We start from the raw sequence: 15,057 nt of genomic DNA, 5'->3' as shown, positions 1-15,057 counted from the left end.
GGTTGTCTGGTAGGAAAAGGCGTGACATTATCTGTAAAGAAATTTGCAAGGGAAACTGAAGCTGACCAATGTAAGCAAAAGGGCATTTTATTGGTTGATTTACAGAGCCCAAAGAGATGATGAGGTACTCAGAAGCAAAGCAGGAGTCAGGAGAAAGTTCAAGGTAGCAAGAAATGGTGGACAGTCTTTTGATTGTCATTGTTGATACACATACACACATGCACACTTATACATACAAACACACACTCATACACAATCTGTTATCAGATTTTTAATACATATTTTTGTATCTTTATTAACCATAACATAGTGCTGTTTCCAAGAGGGAAAATAGGCATTCTCCAGGACAATAGTGAAATGTTTATAAGAATAAAAAGAAATGAATCTTGAATAGTAATAATAATTAAAATCCTTTCATATATAGATAAGGTCCTCCTGGATGGCGAGCAGACTCCTTCCTCCTCTCCCTCACCTGAATACCATGTGCGTGGTGTTGTTCTTACTTGACAGCTTCTTTAAATACCTAACAAGGGTAAACATTTGAAATAAGAGAAAGCAATGATACTAGAGAATGGATAAAGGATTCCCTTGACTTTTTCACGTAAAGTCGCAGGTCCTTGAGTCCCACTCAAAAAGGGCATTTTCAGGGTGCCTGAGAAAAAGCAAAGTCTCACAAACTGAAAGTATTAGCAAGGATTTATTTTAATTTAACAGGGCTAAAATAAAGAGAACAAGAAAGGGAAATAATGTCTGTTTACAATTGTTTTTTGGGAGTGGTGCACATTCCATCATATTGAAAACACACCAGGCAAAACAGATTCCAATACTTAGATTTAAATATTCAGAATGGCAGTTATACATCTGTTACTTTTCTTCTTTCTGAGCTGGGAATACATATGGTTATGTCATTTAGCCATCTCCAACCATTGGATAATAATTCTGAGTCATCAAGTTGGTGTTATTTAATACTCTTAAATATGGAGATACAATTAGGCCTCCTAAAACACACGGTCAATAGGTGAATTTTCTTAGATGTACCTCCCACCATTCAGTTCAACTCATTCACGAAGAATTCACACTTTTATACCATTTTAAAGGCTCGGGCAAGTTTAAATGCCCCCCTGTAGGTTTCCCAGTATTTGTAATTTAGCATCCAAAAAGAAGTAGAATGAGAAGGAAGCTTAACCATTTTTTGGTATTTTTATTTTTTGTTTTTTTTAAAAAATATGCTTCCTGGTGTTAACTTTTGTGTCTGTCCCATTTGATATTTATTAAAGATAACATAGTTACGCTGTTTCTTTATGTGTTTTACTTTTCTGTGGAATATTTCAATGTTATAAAAATGAAGCCTGAGATATGTTGGTATTCAACACAAAACTGTTTACCTCTTATAAAAAGAGGTAAACATTTGTTTATGGAATTGCATTGTTTTTAGAAACTTTTGTTTTTTTCTTTGATGAGTTGAATGTGTAAAATAACGAGAAAATCATTTACAGTTGAATTGTGAAGTCGTACATTTTTTCAATACTCAACTAATAGAGCTAGTAGTTCTTAGATAAGGAGGCAGTCAGAGGATTGAGGACTGTACAATTGTCAAAGACAGGAAAAACTGATGAGCCAAAGTCTGCCTAGAAACAGGGGGCTACAAAAGAACAGAGGAAGTGAGGACAAAAGAATGAGAAAATAAGTACAGGATATAAACAAATTCTTGGAGACAAAGATAAGCATTGTTCACTAGTTGCACTTACAGATTAGTCTTAGTTGGCCATTATCAGTTCTAATTTTTCTAAGTCCCCAAATTGTCCCTGTCATCACTTGAGGGGAGGAATCTGATTTCCATGGGATGATTTGTTGTTGTTGTTTCTAGCTCCACTGTACAGTCTGTTTATTGGGGGACTAATCTTTTCTAAAATGCTCTTTTTGTTCTTTAGGGGTAATTTTGGTCTTGTCATGAAGATACCATCGATCAGATCTGTCTTCTGGAACCCAGATGATTTGCAAAGTATGGAGAGAACAGTTTAAAACAATGGCAAAGACAAAATGGAAGCAACCCATGTGAGTCTATCACCTGCTTTTAGTTATTTCATAGCAGCAAATGTAGGCTTAGTATAGTTTTTAAGTTATATTTGAAGTTTTTAATTGTTTTGAAATATAAGCTTATTATTTTTTGTTTATATGGTACTGAGGAATCAAATCTAGGGTCTCATGCATGCTAAGCAGGCACATTGAGAAGCCACATTCCCAGCCCTGAGTAGTTGTTATATTTACAAATATACTTTCCATGAACTCAATGTACACTGAGTTTATGATGATAATTAGTCTTTGCGACCTGAATACTTACTGAGATTGATTATAAGAAATTCCTATCCCTAGGTCCAGTCTGCAGGGCTCCAGTTACCTGTTAGTTGGGAAGTTTAATTACATTGTAAGTTGCATTTACATCTTCTCATTACTCATGGCCAAATGTTAGCTGTTGACAACATTATGTACTACCTCATCCCTAACCCAAAATCAGTAGAACCAATGGACCATGGACTGAAACTGCCAAATGGTGAGCCAAATATAAATATATATAGATATACAAAAAATATCTATCTATCTATCTATCTATCTATCTATCTATCTATCTATCTATCTATCTATCTATCTTTTTTGTCTGTCATGGGGCTTGAACTCTGGGCCTAAGCGCTGTCCTTCAGCTCTTCCACTGAAGGCTAGCGCTCTACCACTTGAGCCACAGCACCACTTCTGGTTTTCTGCTGGTTTAGTGGAGATAAGAGTTTCACATATTTTCTTTCCTGGGCTAGCTTTGAACTGTGATCCTAAGATCTCAGCCTCCTGAGTAGCTAGGATTACAGGTGCAAGCCACCCGCACCCAGCTCAAATATATATATTAATAACCAGATGCCTAATTTTCTTTTAGTATCAGCAAGCTGACAATAAAAAGAAGAAACTATGAGAAAGAACAAGCTTGGTGAGGAAGAAACTCTCAGAGTGGTCTTTTATTTATTTAGTTTTTACTCTGAGCTAGCTTAGCAGTCAATCATCGTTAAGTATTCTGACTTCTTGATAATCCTGATTTTATCTTAATGGTCATCTCAAATGCCTTTTAAAAAATTATTATTTATTGCTGCTTTAAGTTCTGAACATTTGGTATCCCCATTAAGCTTTGTCGTATATTCTTTCCAGGGTAGAATGTCAATAGTGAGGCAAATCTCCGCAAATCTTGGGTGCTTCCACTGCACATTAATAGAATGTTCCTCCAATGTGGCCCTCCTTGATTTTTGTCCTCACACCTGGACACCACAGTGTCCTGGTTTAGAATTCACTGACTTCATGAGTCATTTTGGCAGTTCTGCTTCTCTACTAGTTTTTGTTCAGGTACAGAAACACTCTCAAATGCTTTGCAAGAAAATTCTGATTAATATCAAGCAGGAAAAAAAACTGCTTCTTATTTAAAACATTGTTTTAAAAAAGAAATTTAACATTTACTGAAGAAAATCTGCTGAAGACTGGAGGAAGATGCAGGAGGAGAAGCTGGAGGCTAAACAAGCTTTCACATAGAAAGCAGTTTTAGTGTTCCGGTGAAAAGTCTTAGGCTAGAGAACCACACCAAGTGTGCCATCACAGTATGGAGAGTTTGGCCAGAGAGGGAAAATCCAGGAGACAGATCTGAGCTCTTTCCAGTAGCTGCAGCTACGGTGCTGACAGTGGTGGTAGTGGTGGTAGCCTGGTGGCCATATCAACAAAGTCTGGGATAAAGGCATCAAACAAGGCATGAGAGCAGATTCTACTCACCATCAGCAAGAACTGACAAGGAGCAGAAATCTTCATGCTGCTAATTGCAGACCAGGGATGGCCCAGGAACCAAGAGTCTGGTGTGAGTAGAACTGTGACATACTCACTCCCTCTCAAGGGGCCACAGTCTGAAGGCAGCTCCTCCCTCACCAATGGAGATCTCAATCTGTGATACTGACAACGGCTGGGTGGAGCAGCTAATTCCAACTCAGGCCTTGGAAGGAAACAACTGGAGCCATTAGCAAGTCCTAGGAACCTGACCTGATCTGCCAGGCTCAGCTCCACCCAGGGGAAAGGCACCCAACCCAGGTAGAAGAAGCTCCGCCCCCCCAGAGGAGTGACTTTCTTCACTGGATAAACAGAGCAATAAGCTTCCCCGTTCTACAGCAGCCTAGACAAACAATTGAAACTCAGTAAATATAAATCCTGAGAATGGCTCCAGGCTGGGCTCTGTGAGTATCTCAGGAGCTAGCCTCTCAAGGAAAAGCTACTGTTTGCTATTGGCCGCAACCTTACCCAGAACCTAGACTTATAAAATAATCTCCAAACAAGAGGAAACAGCCATCTCCCTCTTTTGTGCTTCTCAAAGCAAATCTCCCTCTCACAAAACTAGCCAGGGATGAGGATCTGCCTGGGTAAGGCAGAACTATCTGCCTGCTCAAACAAATTGACATAAGAAACCAATCAAGCCACAGGAAAACTAAACACCACAAGCAGACCAGAGACTCCACCAACAGACTGGTTACAGACACAGGGGAGATACAAGATCTTCCTCATCACTGGGTGCTGGTGGCTCACGCCTGTAATCCTAGCTACTCAGGAGGCTGAGCTCTGAGGATTGTGGTTCAAAGCCAGCCTGGGCAGGAAAGTCCCTGAGACTCTTATCTCCAATAAACCACTAGAAAACCAGAAGTGGTGGTGTGGCTCAAGTGGTAGAGTGCTCACCTTGAGCTAAAGAGCCCAAGAACAGCACCCATGCCCAGAGTTCAAGACCCACCCCCCCCAAAAAATCAAAGAACTTTTTTTCTACCTATTTTTTTTATTATTTTTTAAATTGTTCTCTATTATAAGTTTTTTTCTTTCATAATTTTTATTTTAGGAGTGTATGTGTGTGTGTGTGCTTTTTTAAAAAAAATCTCTTTTGACCTTTTGGTCCTTTTATTTTTTCTTTTCTCTTTCTTTCTTTTTTGCATCATTTAATTGCTGTTCTGTTCATCTCCAGATATATACCCATCATTGATTATTAGGCCTTATACCTCATTGTTTACATACTTAATCCAGAAACTTATTACTCAATTCACAACTTCTTAGGCTTAAATTCTTTAAGAGTACTATTATTTCTTTATACCTATATAACTTTCAAGTGTTCAATCAATTTTAAGAATTTTTATTTTTCATTTTTTCATTTTCCATTTTTATCTTTCCCCTCCTCTCATCTATCCTTTTCTTCTCTCAGTATCATTTCTTTATACTTACATAATTTTAAGTGTTTCTTTTTTATTTAAATTTTTGTTTTTTTCATTTTTTTCTTATGTTTTAATCACTCTCCTATCATTCTGCCTGACCCATTTCCCTCTCTAGGTTTAGGACTTGTTTAAATTCACTCTCCTTTTACCTCTCCATATCCCTCTAATGCTACTTTCCCCCACAATTCTCCTTAAACCTAATAATTTCTGGTTTGCTGAATCCCTCTTGGATGTTCTTAGTCCATTAATCCATAGTTGCTTGATATAGAATACATTGTATCTGTTGAACTAGAATACATTGTATCTGCAGCCATTTTGACTGTGCAACTACAGGACTCTGGTTGATGCTAGCCTTAATATAGTGTTGTAGCGCAAAATCGGTGTTACTTTCATACCAAATGGGCAGAACAAGCTGGAGAAACACAAGAAAAATAACAAGTCCGGGTATCTCAGCTCCCACTCAGGATAATCAGGTGACAGAACAGTTAATAAATAATCCAGAGGAAAGTTCCCAAAAAGTTCTACAAACACTACTGGTAAACATGGTGAATGAAAAGATTGAATGTGAAAAGGATTCAGTTCGAGAGTGATAGGGAATAAAACGAGACAAACAAAAGATTAATACAGGAACTTCATGAGCATGTTGAGGCTAACCTAATATTACTACAGGAATCTCGTGAGCATAAGAAAGCTACTCAAAGATTAACATAGAAATTGCATGAGCAGGCTAAGAACAGTCAAAGAGAAATACAAGAATTGTGTGAGCAGACTGAGAACAGTCAAAGACAAAAACAGGAATTGTGTGAGCAGGCTCACAACAGTCAAAGAAAAACATAGAAATTGCAAAAGCAAGCTGAGAACAGTCAAAGACAAATATAGGAATTGTGTGAGCATGAGGAAGCTAATCAAAGAGTAATACAGGAATTGCATGAGCGGGAAGAGAATAAACAAAGATCAACAAAGGCATTCATGGAATCCATAAACAGACAGCTGAAGGAATCCAGGGAGACCACAAAGGAAATGCTGAATGCAGCCCATCAGAAGGAAAGGGAGGCCAAGGAAACCATAACCAATCAACTAAGTGATTTGAGAATAAACACTGAGCACCAAATTAAGGAAGTAAAGAAGTTCATACAAGATCTAAACCAAAGCTCCAAAAAGAATTTGAAGCTATCAAAACCAACCAATTAGAAGGAAAGGAATTTTTTTTTAAAAGTAGAAAGTCTTCACAGTATGTTAGACTTTGAAGATCGAATTGTGGGGACTGAAGACAGCCTAGATATTATAGAGAAAGAACATACAACAACCCAAGACAAATCTAAGAAATAGGTTAGATCTATTCAACATTTGGAAAACACCATCAGAAGGCCTAATCTGAGGATAATGGGTGTAGAGGAGCACCTAGAGGTGGAAGTTAATGGTATAGGAAATTTATTTAACAGGATCTTAGCTTCCCAAACATGTAAAAAGATAGGCCTATTCAGATACAAGAAGCTTTTAGAACCCCAAATAGACCAGACCAGAATAGAACATCCAACTGTCACCTTATAATTCACACAGGATCAATTCAGACCAAGGAAAGGATCCTTAAAGCTCTCAAGGAGAAAAGATCAATCACCCATAAAGGGAAACAAATTAGAATAGCCTCAGATTTCTCAGCAGAGACAATTAAAGCAAGAAGAACCTGGATGGAGGGATGCCACACTCTAAAGACAAACAACTATCAACCAAGAATATTTTACCCAGCTAAACTCTGTTCATAATGGAAGGTCAAATAAAAACCTTCTATCCAAAGAAAAACTGAAGCAATATATCTCCACCAAACCAGCCCTGCAAACGATACTTAAAGATATCCTACACATAGAAAACAACAAGACCACAATAAAGGCCAAGAAACTGCACCCAAACTGAGAACCCAGGAACCAAAGAAGAGCCCAGCTGTTGCAGCCCCCAAGAAGGTGGATAACATGGCAGGAGCTACCAAACATCTCTCAGTCCTAAATCTCAACATTAATGGAATTAACTCTCCAATTAAGCTCCATAGACTAGTGGGATTAAAAAGCTAGGTCCTTCAATCTGGTGCCTTCAAGAGACACACCTTGTCCATAAAAACAAACGTATTCTGAAAGTCAAAGGCTGTAATAAAATCTACCAAACAAACAGCCACCATAAACAGGCAAATATTGCAATCCTAATATCAGATAAAATATACTTGAACTTAAAATTAGTGAGAAGAGATAAAGAACTTCGTTACATATTAATTAAGGAATCTCTCCTTCAGGAAGATATTACAAATCTAAATATCTATTCACCAAACAACGGAGCACCCAAATTCATCCAAGAAACACTCCTTTCCCTCAAATCTCACATTGACCTAAAGACATTAATTGTTGGGGACTTTAACACACCACTATCCCCACTAGATAAGTCAACTCTGCAAAAACTCAGCAGAGAAACCACAGATCTAAACAACTGCATAGATCAACTAGATTTAACAGATATCTACCGAGTTCATCCAGCAGCATCAGAATACACGTTTTTCTCAGAAGCACATGGCACATTTTCCAAAATAGACCACATTTTAGGTCACAAAGCAAACTTGTTCAAATTCAGAAACATTGAAGTTATGCCCTGAATTCTCTCAGACCACAAGGGAAAAAAATTAGAACTCAACACCAAAAGCCACCAAAGAAAGCCCATGGAGACTGAACACCACACTGTTGAATCACCAGTGGGTCATGGGAGAGATTAGAAAGCAAATTCAAATGTTCATGATATTCAACAAAAATGAACACACTAATTATCAGCTCCTCTGGGACACAGCAAAGGCAGTAGTACTCAGAGGCAAGTTTATATCTTTGAGTTCCTACAGCAACAAATTGGAGAGATCTGAAACCAACAATTTAATGAGACATCTGAACCACCTTGAAAAAGAGCAGCCAGATAAACCCCAATCCAGTAGATAGAAAGAAGTAATTAAAAATAAATCAGAATTAAATGAATTAGAATCCAAAGAAACCCCATAAGAACAATCAACAAAAGAAAGAGTTGTTTCTTCAAAAAAATTAACAAAATTGACAGACCCTTAACAAATCTTATCAGAAAAAGAAGAGAACACACCCAAATAAACAAACTCAGAGATGAGAATGGAAACATCACTACAGAAACAACCAAGATCCAGAACATTATAAGGGAATAATTCTCAAAACTTTATGCTAATAAGCTTGAGGACTGAAGAAATGGATGATTTCCTAGAAAATATCAACATGCCAAAACAAAACCAAAATGAGTTAAACCAACTTAATAGCCATATCAAGCATTGAAATAGAAACAACAATAAGAGACCTCCCATCTAAGAAAAGCCCAGGACAGATGGATTTACAGTGGAATTCTACTAGGTCTTCAAAGCAGAACTCACATTAATACTCCTTCAACTCTTCAATGAAATTGAAAAAGAAAGTTCACTACCGAACTCTTTCTATGAAGCAATGCATCATAACTCTCATCCCAAAACCAGGCAGGGACTCATCAAAGAAAGAGAACTACAGACCCATTTCTTTGATGAACATCGATGTAAAATTTCTCAAAAAAGTTTGGCCAATTGACTTCAACAATTCACCCAAAAAATCATATACCACGATCAAACAGGATTCATTTCAGGGATGAAAAGATGGTTCAATATACACAAATCAATTAATATAATTCATCACATCAAGAAGAGCAAGGATAAGAACCACATGGTTATCTCAGATGTAGAAAAAGCATTTGACAAGATCCAACATACCTTTATGATGAAGTTTCTGGAAAAATTAGGAATCCATGGAACATTCCTCAATACAATAAAGGCTTTATATGACAAAACAGCCAGCATTATACTTAATGGTGAAAAACTAAAGCCATTTCCTCTAAACTCAGGAATGAGACAAGGATGTCCACTCTCTCCACTACAGCAATAAGACAAAAGGCAAACATAAAGGGGAACCAAATAGGGAAAGAAGAAGTAAAACACTCCCTCTTAGCAGCTGATATGATCTTGTATTTAAAGAATCCCACGGACTCCACTCCCAAATTACTCAAGCTGATTCAAAACTTTGGCAAAGTAGCAGGGTATGAAATTAACCCTCAAAAATCAATTTTCTGTATGCCAACAATGAGAAGATCGTAGCTGAAATCAGAAAAAAAACTGCATTCATAATAGCCCCACAAAACATAAAATGCTCAGGAATTAACTTACCCAAAGAAGTAAAGGTCCTCTATGATGAAAAAGTTAAAAACCTGAAAAAGGAAATCAAAACAGATATTAGAAAGTGGAAAAATGTCCCATGCTCCTGGATTGGAAGGATCAACATCGTGAAAATGGCCATACTTCCCGTCTATGTAAAAATTCATTGTGATACCTATCAATATTCCAACCTCATTTTTCATGGAAATAGAAGACACAATCCCAAAGTTCATATGGAACAATAAAAAACCCCGAATAGCAAAAAAGAATTCTTAACAAGAACAGTGATGGAGGAATATCAATACCAAATTTCAAACTCTACTACAAAGCCACAGTAATCAAAAGAGCTTGGTACTGGCACAAGAAGAGACCTCAGGACCAAATGGAATAGAATAAAAAACCCAGAAATGAACCCACAGATCTATAGTCACCTAATCTTCGATAAGGGAGCTAAAAAAATAGAATGGAAGAAAGACAGCCCCTTCAGTAAATGGTGTTGGCAAAATTGGTTAAACACCTGTAGAAAACTAAAGAAAGCTACATCCTTATATATCACTCTGCACCAGAATCAACTCCAAATGGATCAAAGACCTCCGAGTAAAAGCAAAGACTCTGAAAACATTACAGGACGGAACAGAAGAAACCCTAGGTCTCCTTGGCAGAAACCGAAATTTTCTTAATAGAGACCCAGAAGCACAAGAAATCGAAGAAAGGCTGGACAAATGGGATTACATAAAATTTTCAGAGCTTCTTTATGGCAAAGTACATATCTAGCAAGATCAATAGAAAAGCCCATGGATTGGGAGAAGATCTTCACTAGCCATACAACAGACAAGAGTCTCACATCTAAAATACACTTGGAACTCAAAAAATTAAATCTCCCAACAACAAATCCTCAAAGAAACAACTGCCCAATAAGTAAGTGGGCTTTTAAAGACTTAAAGAGAAATTCTCTGAAGAGGAAAGAAGGATGGCCAACAGACACATGAAGAAATGCTCAACTTCTCTAGCCATAAAAGAAATGCAAATCAAAACAACATTGAGATTCCACTTCACCCCAGTTAGAATGACTATAATCAAGAACTCTAATAGCAACAGATGCTGGAGGGGATGTGGCCAGAAGGAACCCTACTGCATTGTTGGTGGGAGTGTAAACTTGTTCAACTACTTTTTAAAGTAGTATGGAAGTTCCTCAAAAGACTCCACATAGAGCCCCCCTAGGCCCCAGCAATCCCACTTTTGGGCATTTACCAGAATGATCACAAACAAGACCATACTAAAGCTACCAGCACAACTATGTTTATTGCATCATTATTTCCCATAGCTAAGATATGTAACCAACCCAGATGTCCCTCAGTAGATGAATGGATCAAGAAAATGTGGAATATATACACAATGGAATTCTATGCCTCCATCAGAAAGAATAACATTTCCCCATTTGTTATTAAATGGAAAGACTTGGAAAAAATTATATTAAGTGAAGTAAGCCAGGCCCAAAGAAACATAGGTCCCATGGTTTCCCTTATTTGCAATAACTAGTATATATCTGAGACAAGCAGAAAAGGTCAGATAAGATAATGTTAAGCAAAATGAACCCCAAGATAAGGACACAAGTGTTTTTTTTTTTCTTTTCTTTCTTGCTATTGTTTCTAACGTATTTATAAGGGACCACAGGATTTTTTTGTTCCTTTGTATGTTCCTTCTCCATGGTATAACTCCTGTTTTCACTGTATTTGATGTTGGTACAATTTGGGGAATGGAACGGTTAAACACAAATTGTTTAAATAAGGATACAGGTTGACCCATTGTAACAATGAGATGTACAAGACAATATGTGGAAAAACTAATTTACAATTTGGCATGGGTATGGGCGGGAATGTAGTTGTGGAGATGGGGGGGAGTGGATGGTAGGGGAAAAACAAAGGAGGAGTCAAAAGTGCTTGATTAGATATGTACTCATTACCTTGCTCATGTGATTGTAACCCCTCCGTACCGTATTTATACAATAAAAAACTTATTAAAAAAAAAGAAAATCTTCTGAAGTCTGAACCTTCATTTTCAACAATAGGTGCAAATCAGGACTTTGTTCTTATTATAAATTCATTCTTCCATTAGCTTTCTTTTTGTTTTTTTCTTTTATCTTTTTCTAAGTCATTTATGGAAGGATGAGGAATTTATCATAGATAAATTCATTCTTCTTTTGCTGTATTTGCTAAGAAGAAGAAATTTGTATTACAAATGAATAATCTATGTATGAGAATATTTCATACCGAGAGAACTCATCCCAAGTCTACATAAGCACAAGTTATCATAATGTTGAGGGCTGTGTCTGCTACATTAAGAATTAATTTAATTTCTTCAGTATTATTAATTGGGCTTGCCATAATCAACTACTAAACATTGAACTAGACACTATGGTATAATCAATAAGTAAATCAAAATTCCTTCTAGATTTGAATGAATTTCCTATCTCCATTTATTGGATGTTCCAATCCAATATTGTCCATTAATAAAAAGTATTATTTTCTGTTGCGGTATTGTCTTCAGGGTTTTCTTGCTTTCTATCCTGTTTGTTTGTACTTGAGTCCAAATTAGTTATTTAAAGCTAAAGGTTAAAGACTGGACTCTGTTAGATTCCGATAGCTAAAACGACCTCATAATATAAACCTGATTACCAATAACACTTTGAGAATGAAAACAAGCAATAGTAAAAACTATGCAATTGAACAAGGATTATCATAGGCAAATTAGGACACATAGTGAATTGATGCAGTGAAAATGATTGCTATAGTATTCTTTGTACACTATCATCTTGTTCTGGAGTATTTAAATGACACTATAATCCTCATAACTGATTTGTCTCTGATTCTGACTTAACCACTTCTCTGTAGATAAGAAATCCTTATTTCTAAATTGCGGTTATCATTATTTAAGGTAACATTATGGCCTTGTTTTCTTATGCAGAGCTGAAACTTATTTTCCAAGATTTGACTTCCATATAATCACAAAACTTGCTCTTAGAAAAATGAGAAGCCTATAACAGTATGGCAACTAAGTGCAGGATGTTTGTTCAGATAATGTAAATGTGGTACAGATTAAAATAAGAAGATAAAGTTAATAAAAACCAAAGTTGTTCAGTAATTTCAATTTGAAATTGCAAGTAACAACAAAAAATGAACTAGAATGAAGCACAGTATATTTAAATTTATTCTAAGGCTATCATGTGGTCTTAGGATGATATATTAGCAAAAATATTTCAATAAACCTATATAATTTGAAAATTTTAACAAGGCAAATTTCATTCATCAAATATTAATCACTGAAATTTGCCCTTCAGTTTGATTTCAGATATTTATTTTAACTTCTTGGAAAGAAATTCAAACAGCATTATTCTGGATAAGCATGATGATTGATTACACTGAACCAATACATATATGTGACATGTTTGAAAATTACAAAAATGAAGCCAACTTTTAATCAGTACCAATTATTTGCATTTTTCTCTAGAATTACTTTCATGGTTCTTTGAACTCAGACCTTTGGGTTTTCTCTTTAAGATGTATTATCAACTTCTGATGATTTCACTTTTATTCCTTTTAAGATAGTCTTAAACACCAAAGTAGACAATTAGTTTTTTTCAATAGAATAAGACTCATTAAACTTCATTATTCCAACCTCAGTACATTAGAACCCTTTAGAAATATCAAACCCATTATTAAAACAATGATCTACTTTCCTCATGATTTAAAGTATTTTAGTATTTCAATAACTCCATATCATTTTTAGCATTTTATTTTATATTTTAAAAAATTTATTGTAAAGGTGATGTAAATAGTAGTTACAGTTACAAGTCAGATAATAGGTACATTTCCTTTGAATGTTGTCACCTACTCACTCATTCTCTCCCAATTTTTCTCCTTTAGATTTGTATAGTTCATTTCTAACACAGTGTCCAGTGCATTTCACTGCTGAATTGGTTCACCCTTTGTTAGACAATTTCTGTGCTTCATCTTCCTCTCCCCAAATCAGGTATACTTATAAATAAGACAAAGGGTACAAAAATCATAAATGTTACTCTAGAAACTGTTAAGATAATGATGATATAAGAATAAAATAAATGCCTGTAAATCATTCTTCCATTTTTCTGATTCTATTGCATTGAATTTTGTATCATTCTTTATAAAGATTTCACTGAAGTATGTTGCAGATTTCTTTAGAACATATTTGTTGGTTGTTTAGTTTATTTTCTTTTAGATTTTCAATAAAGAGTTAAAGAGACATTTAAAAACAACATCTACAATTGTAGACCTTGGAACATGTGTAAAAGAAGATACTCCAAGTTTATTAGGCAAATGATAAGAGTAACAGTGAAGTACTCAAGAGTCTAATGATGAGGTGGAGGAGATAAAAATTAAATAGGTTATACATCTCTACATACTGTAGTGTTGAACAAGCTCACAAGAAGGCTATGGATTTTCTCAAACACAGAAATTAATTACTGAATAGTAATTTATAGAACATCAACAATAACAAAATATGGTGATATTGTGCAATTCTCATTTAACTGAAAATTTGTTATTCCTATTTTTTGTTGTTGTTGGTGGTGGTGGTCATGGGGCTTGAATTCTGGGCCTGCGTGCTGTCCCTCAGATCTTCTGCTGAAGGCTAGTGCTCTACTACTTGAGCCACAGCGCCACTTCCAGTTTTCAGGTGGTTTATTGGAGATAAGTCTCACAGACTTTCCTGCCCAGGGTGGCTTTGAATGGTGATCCTCAGATCTCAGCCTCCTGAGTAGCAAGGATTACAGGCCTGAACCGCCAGCACCCAGCTCATTATGCCTATTTTATAATAAAGGCACATAGCATATATATCTTTTTTTTACCTTAAAAGATATGTGAAATTATTTTATGTCTTTTGTGATATCTATTCATCAGAATGTTCTTGAGAGCTATTGAAAATGACAAAGGTCAAAGTTGAGCTTCAATTGCAAAGGCAATTGAAAGGGAAATGATACAATTGAAATAGCACATAATTATTTGGCTTTTCTACATTTAATTGCTGTTTATAAATCTATGAATGGAAATATTTCAAAATCATGAAGGATAGGCTCTCAGCATCCTCTCTAAAAATAAACCTAAGAACTTTCAAAATATTCAAACCCTTTGTGTTTTGATAAATGCAGGAATAAAAGCAATAAAAAATTAATATGCATTCGATACTTATTCAAAATTTAGATTGACTATTTCAAATCCAGATCTATATATAAAATTGCTGATCAGACATTATATATATATATTTCACCTTCAAAACTGGGAAAATATGGTAAATTCTTGGTTTGCTATGGTTATAATCTTACATTTTAGGAAAAAGTTGATTTTATGAAAAACTTTATTCTTACATGCATAAAGCTTTCAAACATGAGTTAAAACATATTTATTTGAAAATGTTTTTGTGAACTCACAAAATAAATGTTGATAACAAATGCTTTGGATATACTAAGGCTATTCATTTTTTCCCAGTCCATCACCTTGAAAATGCATATTTTGTAAAAAAAAAAAAAAAAAAAAAAAA

The sequence above is a fragment of the Dipodomys merriami genome, unplaced genomic scaffold (assembly GCF_024711535.1).
Source record: "Dipodomys merriami isolate MVZ:Mamm:240054 unplaced genomic scaffold, mDipMer1.0.p SCAF_2, whole genome shotgun sequence".
Lineage (NCBI taxonomy): Eukaryota > Metazoa > Chordata > Mammalia > Rodentia > Heteromyidae > Dipodomys > Dipodomys merriami.
This window is presented reverse-complemented; position numbering follows the sequence as displayed.